Below are 10,162 nucleotides of genomic sequence, written 5' to 3' on the forward strand. Positions count from 1 at the left end.
TACGGAACCGCACAGGGGGCCAGTGGAGAGAGGCCAGGATCGGGGTGATGTGGTCCCTTTTTCGGGTGCTCGTCAGGAGTCTCGCTGCGGCGTTTTGGACCAGTTGCAGGTGGGACAGGGAAGATTGGCTGATGCCAGTGTAACGAGAGTCGCAGTAATCTAGGCGGGAGGAGATGAATGTGTGGATGATCTTTTCAAGGTCATCAAAGTGGAGAAATTGTTTTATTTTAGCTGTCGTCCGAAGCTGAAAGAAGCTAGCTTTTACCACGGCATTAACTTGTTTGTCAAATTTCAGTGCTGAGTCAAATATCGCGCCGAGGTTTTTGACGTGTGGTGGGGTAAGGCTTCCAAGACTGCCTGCTATCATTTTGATTGAGTCCGAGGGGCCGAGAAGGATGACCTCAGACTTACTCTCATTTAGTTGGAGGAGGTTCTGGGCCATCCAGCACTTTATATCCTCGAGGCAGCGGGTAAGGTTAAGCAGATTTGATTGGTTTTTGGGATTCAGGGGGAGATAGAGTTGTGTATCGTCTGCGTAGCAATGGAAGGGAATGCCGTGCCTTTCAATGACTTGGCCTAAGGGGAGCATATACAGGGAGAAGAGAATTGTGCCAAGGATGGAACCTTGTGGAATACCACAGCAGAGATTAGCTGGGGAGGAGAAAGAGTTGCCTATGTTAGTCGAGAAACTCCTACCTTTGAGATAAGAGATGAACCATCTCAGGGCAGTGCCATCAATACCAACCCCATACCGGAGACGGTCAATTAGGATGGTGTGGTCGACAGTGTCAAATGCTGCGCTGAGGTCAAGAAGGAGCAGGATTGCACAGTCGCCGGAGTCAACGGTGAGCAGTAGGTCATTATGTACCTTCAACAAGGCAGACTCTGTGTTGTGGTGAGCCCTGAAACATGATTGGAAAGTTTCCAGCATAGTGTTTTGGTGAAGGTAAGGCATAAGTTGACTTAAAATTACCTTTTCAAGGGCTTTTGAGAGGAAAGGCAGTTTAGAAATGGGTCTGTAGTTGCTTGGCAAGGTGGGGTCGAGGTTAGGTTTTTTCAGGAGTGGCTGGACCACCGCATGCTGATGCAGGTAGGTACAGTACCAGTGGCCAGAGAGCTGTTGAAGATGGCGAGGATGCTGGGACAGGCTGTTGTAATGACATCGTTTAGGAGGGCAGAGGGGACAGTGTCGAGGGGGCAGGTAGCAGGTTTCATGGTGGTGATCAGTTTTACAAGGGAGGGTAGAGTAACGAGTAACAATCTAATTTTGAAGAGCAGACCAATGAGACAGCCAGGTCACGGGTGGGAGGGGAAATATTCGTTCTTATATTCTTTACCTTGCTGGTGAAAAATGTAGTAAATTCCTCGCACTTAGCAGGGGGCCCAGTTAAGCTGGTGCTGGGGGCAGGACAAATGATGGAGGTGATGGTGCTAAAAAGGACCTAGGAATTATGAGCGCTTTTGGAGATGAGGGTGGAGAAGTATTTAGTTCTAGCAGATTTTACCGCTTCCTGGTAATTGTGAAGATTGTTTTTCAGGAGTTCAAAGGAAATTCGAAGCTTATCAGATTTGTACTTCCGTTTTGATTTTCTGCATTCTCTTCTTAGGGCTCTGGTGGTGTCATTGGGCCAGGGCCAGCCTTTAGGCTTAGGCTTTTTCATTTTAAGATGAGCAACAGAATCCCGGATGGAAGAGCAGGTAGTATTGAATAACGAAATGAGGTCGTCGGTACTGAGATGGGAGGTGGACACCTCAATAGTGCAGATGTCGGGGGCGGCTATGAGAGCCTCAGAGAACTTACTGGCCGTTGTGGAGTTAACGTAGCGGGAGTAGCGAGCAGGGAGATGGGATTTTGAGGGAGAGAAAGGCAGAGATATATCGAATATAATAGTAAGATTAAACGAGAACTTACCAGTTTGAATTTTGATCTTTATTTTATGAGGAGTAATGTTGAGGGATTACGTGAAGAACCCGCCAGGACGCATGCGTGTCAATCTTCAAAGCAGCGGTGTGAAATCACAGATAACAGTAAATGAACTGAACATAGTAAGATTAGAGAAATAGGATACCAGTTGAACTTTATGATCGAGGGTGGGCGTGGAGGGCACGTAATCCCTCAACATTACTCCTCATAAAATAAAGATCAAAATTCAAACTGGTAAGTTTTCGTTTAATCTTACTATTTTACTTCGGAGTCACGTGTGTGAGTACGTGAAGATTTTAAAGCTCTGTGATTTCATGCCGTGGAAAACGAGTCCAGGCGTCATACACAGCATCAGTGGGCCAATGATGAGTGAACATTAATATAGCATTCAGACATTACATAGATATAGAAATGTTGATGCTATTAATGAACAATAGTGGGAATCATAACCTCCCTCAACCTGGAGGAAGTATGAACCATACCTAACATAGAGTTGGCAAATACCCCCGATCTGGCAATGGGTTTATTCTGAATATTTGTACAGATTAATAGTTTGACCATCCTGCAGCTGCTAGGATGTGGTCCATAAGCCTGCTGCTGAGGTATAGCGGTCCTGGTAGAGTGAGACTCAATTTCAATGTACACTCCTGTATATGCCAGACCCATTTAACCCTCTGGAGAAGGTTCGTAGTGATTTCTTCTAACGAGGTTTCATGTAACTATCAATATTGCAAGTCAGAGTCTATGAGGCTCTTAGGGACCTTGCCATACTGGCGTAGATGCGTGATCACACCAAACCCAAGGTCCATGGGATATGCAACATCTAGTTTGGTTTGTGTCCCTGTCTACTCTGCTTGACTAATCATAAACAAAACATGTTATTATAGCCCACAGATATGATCATTCTATCCAGTGTAGCAATAACTGGACCCGTAGTGCTGTACTCAGCACCATGGCATAACCACTAGTACGTGAGTTTGACCAAGGACAGGGATGTTGCTGGTGCCTATCGGCTAAGTGACGTAGCACAATGTTAACAACCCATATTTCTGTGTCCCTAGGCCTAGGAGGTTTTTAGTTGACGATACCCTTCATAATCTAGACGTCAGTGGGTGAGACCGGAAAGAGTGGTTTATATTTTCCGCAGCCAAATGATGAGGAGGTACTTCAGGCAAAGTAAATGGAATTTTAACGATGTTATAATCCCATAAAACTGAATTTCAATGTGTCATTCATCCGTGCCGAGTTAAACGTAAAGAAGAATAAACAATACTTCCCATCTCCCAATGCGGTTTGCTGCTATTTGGTGCTATCCCTGCAATCTGCAGTGGGCACTCCTAATGCTTATGGTCAGACAACCCGAGCCACAGGAAACGGTCTCTCAGAGTCTGTAAGTCTATGAATTGATTATATCATGCAGAGGATGGTTTCAACATCACAACTGAACCAGCATCTTTTTTATCCGGAAATAACCACGTAAGGTTTTATGCTCATTCCCCACATCAGCGGGAATCATGGGTATATAACCCAGGCAGGGACTATGAAACCTGGAAGCGGGAATCCTGCTGAATTTTGCAAGACCCGTCTATTGAGGCCAAATGGAGGGAGACATAAAGAACATTCCTCCCTGTGTAGCGAGAATGCACCCTTCGCCACTAATATGCCTTGTATTTTTTGCAACTGTTGATTGAGCCTGGATGCAAGCATCTCAATCGTTAGTGTTCCATCGATCCACAATGTTATTAAATGCTTTGTGATCACACATTCATTCTGTGTTGTCATTGATTTTGCATGATAATACACCGGTGCTAAATGCGGTTAGGTAAAACTATCACCGGATACTTTGATTTGATTGTACCTTTGTGATTAACATATACCACCACCAAAGTGTATCACCTTGGACTTGTGCATGCAGGTTATGCATATCCACATGCCCTTTAATGCACAGAATGCACCTGGTGTCCATTGGCAGTTGATACCATAACTGAACACTTGATAACTCATGCTAATCCCATCTGCCTCCGTAACTAGAGATGGTATTAGTAGATTTCCCATTTTTCGGCAATAGCATCAGTTTGGAAATGACTGAAGATTTACAGATGAGAGGTTTTTAGTGGAGCAACGCTGAATACTGTTCGTCCATCATTGTGACTTTGTTAGTTTCAGCTGAGAATAGCAGAGGTCTAATCTTTTGTCTCAGAGCTGATCCCAGACAAATAAATGGTTTGATTGTATCCCAATAATCAATAGTTTCAGTTGGTATCAACTTAATTTGAATTTAACTGGACGGGTGAGAACCTCAATTTCTCAAATATAGCTATGTGGCTGATAAGGCTAATTTAGTAAAATACAGTATGTTCAATATCATCCAGATTGGCCATGCCACTTATTTGTTAGTTCTGTGCAGTCGAAGCACTGATTGTAGTGATTTGGTAATAATCTGGAAACTGAAGGTAGCCCATTTTGCAATGAACTGAGTGTATCATTGCCTCATCCAGTTAAATTTCAAATATCTTCAACCCTGTGAAAGGAAATGATCACATGGAAGTTATTCAGAAATGTCTATACTGCACATGCGGGTTGAGGCTGTTGACATTGATCAGTCCACATCCCATATTGTGAGCCTGCCTTGAAAGGCAAACTCCACCATACCTGTTGTGCAGCATAAACTAATACAATACAATACAATACAATTTATTGTCATTTGAGCCTCAGTGAGGCTCAAACGAAATTCTGTTTCCACAGCCATACAAACAAAGACAATTCCTAGACATACACACAATTTAATTCACACAAACATCCATCACAGTGGACCCACTGTGATGGAAGGCAAAGTCCTTTCTCTCCCCTGTTCTCCATGTCTCTCCCGATGTCGAAGCCCCAGGCGGGCGATGATAAGTCCCACGGCCATTTTAAGCCGTGCCGGGCGATTTACGGCCCCGCTCCCAGTCTAAAAGTCTCGAAGTTGGAGCCCCCGGCGGGTGCTGTAATGTCCCACGGCCATGAAGCCGCGCCGGGCGATGTATGACCCCGCTCCGGGTCGTTCCAACCCCGCGACACGGGCTGGAGAAGTCGCGTTGCGGGAGCTCCGGGAAGAGGTCTCTCTCTCCCCCCGGACCCGCGAGCTCCCGATGTCCTAGTCCACCGGACCTGCGGCTGCGTTGCTGGAGCCTCCGAGCCCCAGGAGCCGAGTCACAGCAGCGAGTCACCACCGTTCCCCATGTTCCGAGGCCGGCCAGCCCCACGATGGTGAGTAGTCCGCAGCTCCGCAGTCTCCCGAGCCCCCGGGTCGTTCAGGCTGGAGGCCGCTCCACGGTGCTAGGCCCCAACGACAATGGAGACCCGACAGGGAAAAGGTCGGGTCTCACAGACAGGGAAGAGATTTCAAACAGTCTCCCCCTGCCCCCCCCCCCTCCCACATATACACATTTAAAACCAGTGTTAAAAAACACCAACACTACATTTAACTAGACAAAAAATAAAAAAAAGACAGACAGGCTGTAGGGGCCGCTGCAACGGGTGAGTCGCGCCGTTATGTTATCCCAAACCAGTGTAAATATTCAAACCAGTTTAAGTATTACCAACTTGTATCCGTGATGGGAGACGTCATCGATGTGGCTCCATACCTTTATCCGAATGGGAGGAGTTATGCAACCCGACCCAGGAGCTGCCTCAACCATGTGTGCATGATTTTGCACTTCTGCTCCTGGGAGGTAGAGGAGCTCGAGTACGGGGTTGGCGCATCTTCCAGGAAGGCCGTTCTGGGCTATGGCCTAAAAAAGACCTTTGTTCTGGTTGTACGGCCTTCAAGCTTTCACCAGCTTCAGTGCATCGTGGTTGGCTGGTGGGTGTGTAGGGGTGCTGCCGCCGGAGATGTGAGGTCTTGTGTGATGATGTGGCCTTCCTGAGCCCAATGGCCCTCGTCGAGCTCCTGCTGCTGGTTGTGTTATTCCTGCACCCCCTGCACACTTGTGGTATCTTCAGCCAAACCGCTGTCTTCAGAGTCAGCCCAGAAGTGACTCCTAATGCTCCCCTCTGTTGAGGGAGATGCATTATGCAGCCCTCAATAAGGTGCTGCCTTGGGCGTCCTAGGACCCCATGGTGACTAGACTCCATATACCGGAGCATGTCACATTGGAGCATCTGCTCCATCAACCGCTCCATGCGGGATATGCGATCACAGTGCTCCCGCTGGCGGTGAGTGTTCACAGCCCGCCTTTGTTCGAGTCTTCGGGCCTGTCCGACTTTGCTTGGCCTTCCCGTCAGTCTGAGGTGTCGATTCCGACTGTGCAGGTGCCAGGTCGGAGACTGATGATCGATTAGCGATCCAGGTGTAGCCAACCGCTGCTGACTGCCCGCACTCCCGCGGTGCTCCGCAGTCAGTCTCCATTTGGACTTAGTCCATGGTTCCTTTCCTGTAACACATCCTCACAGAAATAGAACTAAACAACCTGAGTAAAGAATTTACCTGCAGGTCCTGTTTTAAACCTTCTGCTGCGGGGGCAACGCTCCACCCCCCTTCGAACTTGGTCTCGAGGTCCTTGTATGCAGCCGGGGTTCCCTAGTAGTTGGGCCTTCCCCCCCCCCCCCCCCCCCCGCCGTGCTGGGTATCCCCGCGGTTCCTGCAGCTGGGATATCCCCGCGGTCCCTGTGAAAGGGATTACCGCGATATACATTGTCGGGTGGTATCCCCGCTGTATAGGTGCCACTGGCACCAGTATGAAGCCGCTGGCTCCAACGCCAACGGCCCGAGAGACGACTTCTCCGCCGCCCGCTACCCATATTTCGTGGTCTTTCAAGCGGCTGTGTGTCGGGGTATCCACGCTGTGTTTCCCAGGTGCCGGTAATATGAAGCTGCTGGTTCCAACGCCAGCGGCCCGAGAGGTGAATTCACCGCCGCCCGCTCCCGCATTCCACGGACTTGCATTGGTGAGGCCAATTCTGGAGTATGGTGTACAATTTTGGTCGCCTAATTATAGGAAGGCTGTCAACAAAATAGAGAGAGTACAGAGGAGATTTACTAGAATGTTGCCTGGGTTTCAACAACTAAGTTACAGAGAAAGGCTGAACAAGTTAGGGCTTCATTCTTTGGAGCGCAGAAGGTTAAGGGGGGACTTGATAGAGGTCTTTAAAATGATGAGAGGGATAGACAGAGTTGACGTGGATAAGCTTTTCCCACTGAGAGTAGGGAAGATTCAAACAAGGGGACATGACTTGAGAATTAAGGGACAGAAGTTTAGGGGTAACATGAGGGGGAACTTCTTTACTCAGAGAGTGGTGGCTGTGTGGAATGAGCTTCCAGTGGAAGTGGTGGAGGCAGGTTCGTTTTTATCATTTAAAAATAAATTGGATAGTTATATGGACGGGAAAGGAATGGAGGGTTATGGTCTGAGCGCAGGTATATGGGACTAGGGGAGAATACGTGTTCGGCATGGACTAGAAGGGTCGAGATGGCCTGTTTCCGTGCTGTAATTGTTATATGGTTAAAAGCGGCTTGTGTCACGGGGTATCCCCGATGTTATCTCCCCAGGTGCCACCAGCACCAGTGTGAAGCTGCTGACTCCAACGCCAGCGGCCCGAGAGGCGAATTCACCGCCGCCCGCTCCCGTGGTCTTTAATGCGGCTATATGTCGGGTATGCCCGAGGTCGTGACCGGTATTCCCTTGACTGGGTCCTCTGGACCTCGCCCCAGGCTTTAACAGGACCTCTAGGTAGAGGTTCCTGTAGGAAGATAAAACTTACCTTCAGGTCTGACTGTTCGCAGGAGAATCACGTTCACCCTGCCAGTCGTACGCAATGCGTTAGACGATATAACACGCATGCGTCCTGGTGGGTTCTTCACGTAGTCACTCACGTGACTCCGAAGTAAAATAGCACTGTGATCAGACAGGCAGGCATCAATAATATCTGTGTTACAAAATGGGAGACCAGACGAAAGCACTAGGTCCAGTGTATGGCCAAGCTTGTGCGTGGGTCCAGTGGTGAGTAGAGACAGATTGAAGGACTCAACCAGGAGCTGAAGCTAGCATCAAATATAGGTAATCAAAAGAAAAATAATTAACTTTATCCAACACCTGGGTGAGAAGGGTCCAGAAGAGACGCTATGACCAAAGATCATAGATTGGAGCGGAGACGGAAGCCAGTTACGGAAATGGAGCTGAGGATACCCATGAGCTACTATGGCTTTTTCGATGAGTGGACTATCTTGCTCCGCTCTATGATCTTTGATTTCAACCACGCCCCTTCATCACAGATAATGAAATCAGGGGTAATTGCCAAGTGACAACAGTCTTCCCCTCTTTTGCATCAAATATTTAGCTGCAGTTTCCCTGTCACCTCAACGTGTCCCACACTATCGCATGTCTGAAGTGTTGTCATTGCTGCAACCAATTAACACGTAATCAACCAGCCTGGAGGCACAGGGAACTGCAGATGCTTGTTTACCAAACCAGAAAAAAACCCTAGAGTGCTGGAGTAACTCAGCGGGTCAGGCAACATCTCTGGAGAAAAGGAATTGGCAACATTTCGGGTCGAGACCCTTCTTCAGACCATCTTTGTTTCTATATTTAGTCTTCTTGTGTATGGCGTGCACAGCCTAAAGTTGTAAGACAACTTGTTCTGTTTGATCTTCTGATTGTGCACGCCAGGTTAATTGCATTTGGCGAACCAGGGTGGACCACGTGAAGGTTGCAATCTCCCACCCGTCTATATTTAGTGTAAACCAGCATCTGGAGTTCCTTCCCACACATCTGTTTTAGCCCAGCTGTATTCCCCTCTCCCCTCATTCAGTCTGAAGAAGGGTCTCGACCCGAAACGTCGCCCATTCCTGCTCTCCAGAGATGTTGCCTGTCCCTCTGAGTTACTCCAGCATTTTGTGTCCATCTTCTGCTGAAGGAAGGTAGGTGGAAGGGGACAGGGAAAGGTAAAAGGAAGAAATGGGTGGAGGCTTGGAACACAGAATGAAGTGTAGAATGACACAGAAATTCTTTGTTAATCCAAAGATGCAGGTTTCTAGTTTGCAACAAAGCACTTGGAGAGCAACATAGCGAGAGATAAGATGATTCATACTAATTGCAGGCGTTATCTGTGAACCCTCCAATGTTGGCCAGTGTGGGCAAGTTGTATCTCTTGAGCTGTGCCACCCATTGAGATCCCTTTCATATTTAGATGCTGTAAGATGCTCCCACAATGCTCACATTAGCTCCTGTCCCCAAGATCCCACACGAGTCACGGAAATCATGTGTGTTCTTTGGGCCTGTGACATGCACAGCACGCTACAGGAAAGCACTATACTGGTTTAGGTTTATTGTAGTCACTTTAGTTTTAGAGATACAGTGCAGAAACAGGCCCTTCGGCCCACAGGGTCCACGCCGACCAGCGATCCACGCACTCTAACACGACCCTACACACACTAGGGACAATTTTTACATTTACCAAGCCAATTAACCTACAAACCTGTGTCTTTGGACTGTGGGAGGAATGCCGAAGATCCCGGAGAAAACCCAGGCGGTGCAATGCAGAACACATATACCTGTCTAAACTAACTTCAAGTAACCTTTGCTTTCCCTCTCTCTCCATCCCTCCCCCATCGTAGTTCTCTGAAGCTAGACTATCCTCCTGATTAAATTTTACTTTTACAATATGATCAGCCATGATCATATTGAATGGTGGTGCAGGCTCGAAGGGCCGAATGGCCTACTCCTGCACCTATTATCTATGTGCCTCATTGTCACCTTCCCTTAGCTAACAATGATCAATTCTACATTTTCCTTGACCCTAGTCCCATTTGATCTCTTGTTTTCACACCTTACCCTTCCATATCTCGATGTCTCCCTCTCCCCTCACTCACAGTCTCAAGAAGGGTCTCGACCCGAAACGTCACCGATCCTTCTCTCCAGAGACGCTGCCTGTCCTGCCGAGTTACTCCAGCAATTTGTGTCGATTCTTTAAATGATATTATGCCTGCCTTCGCAACTTCATCTGGCAGCTTGTGGCAATATAACAATTTGTATGCAATGTAAATTAGTCAAATGCTGTAAATTTAATTGGAATTTGATTATAACAATTTCACTTCACATGGGCAAAGCTGAGAAAATAATTCAGAATATTAGCGGGAACTTAAAAATTGATATTAGAATTTCTCACACTATCATCCTTGTCTAAAAATTATTTAGAATTGTCCCAGTGTTGTGAAAAACTCAAGTTATTCTTCTTGAATTGAAGAAAGACGCTCCTCAG

The sequence above is a fragment of the Amblyraja radiata genome, chromosome 10 (genome assembly GCF_010909765.2).
Source record: "Amblyraja radiata isolate CabotCenter1 chromosome 10, sAmbRad1.1.pri, whole genome shotgun sequence".
Classification (NCBI taxonomy): Eukaryota; Metazoa; Chordata; class Chondrichthyes; order Rajiformes; family Rajidae; genus Amblyraja; species Amblyraja radiata.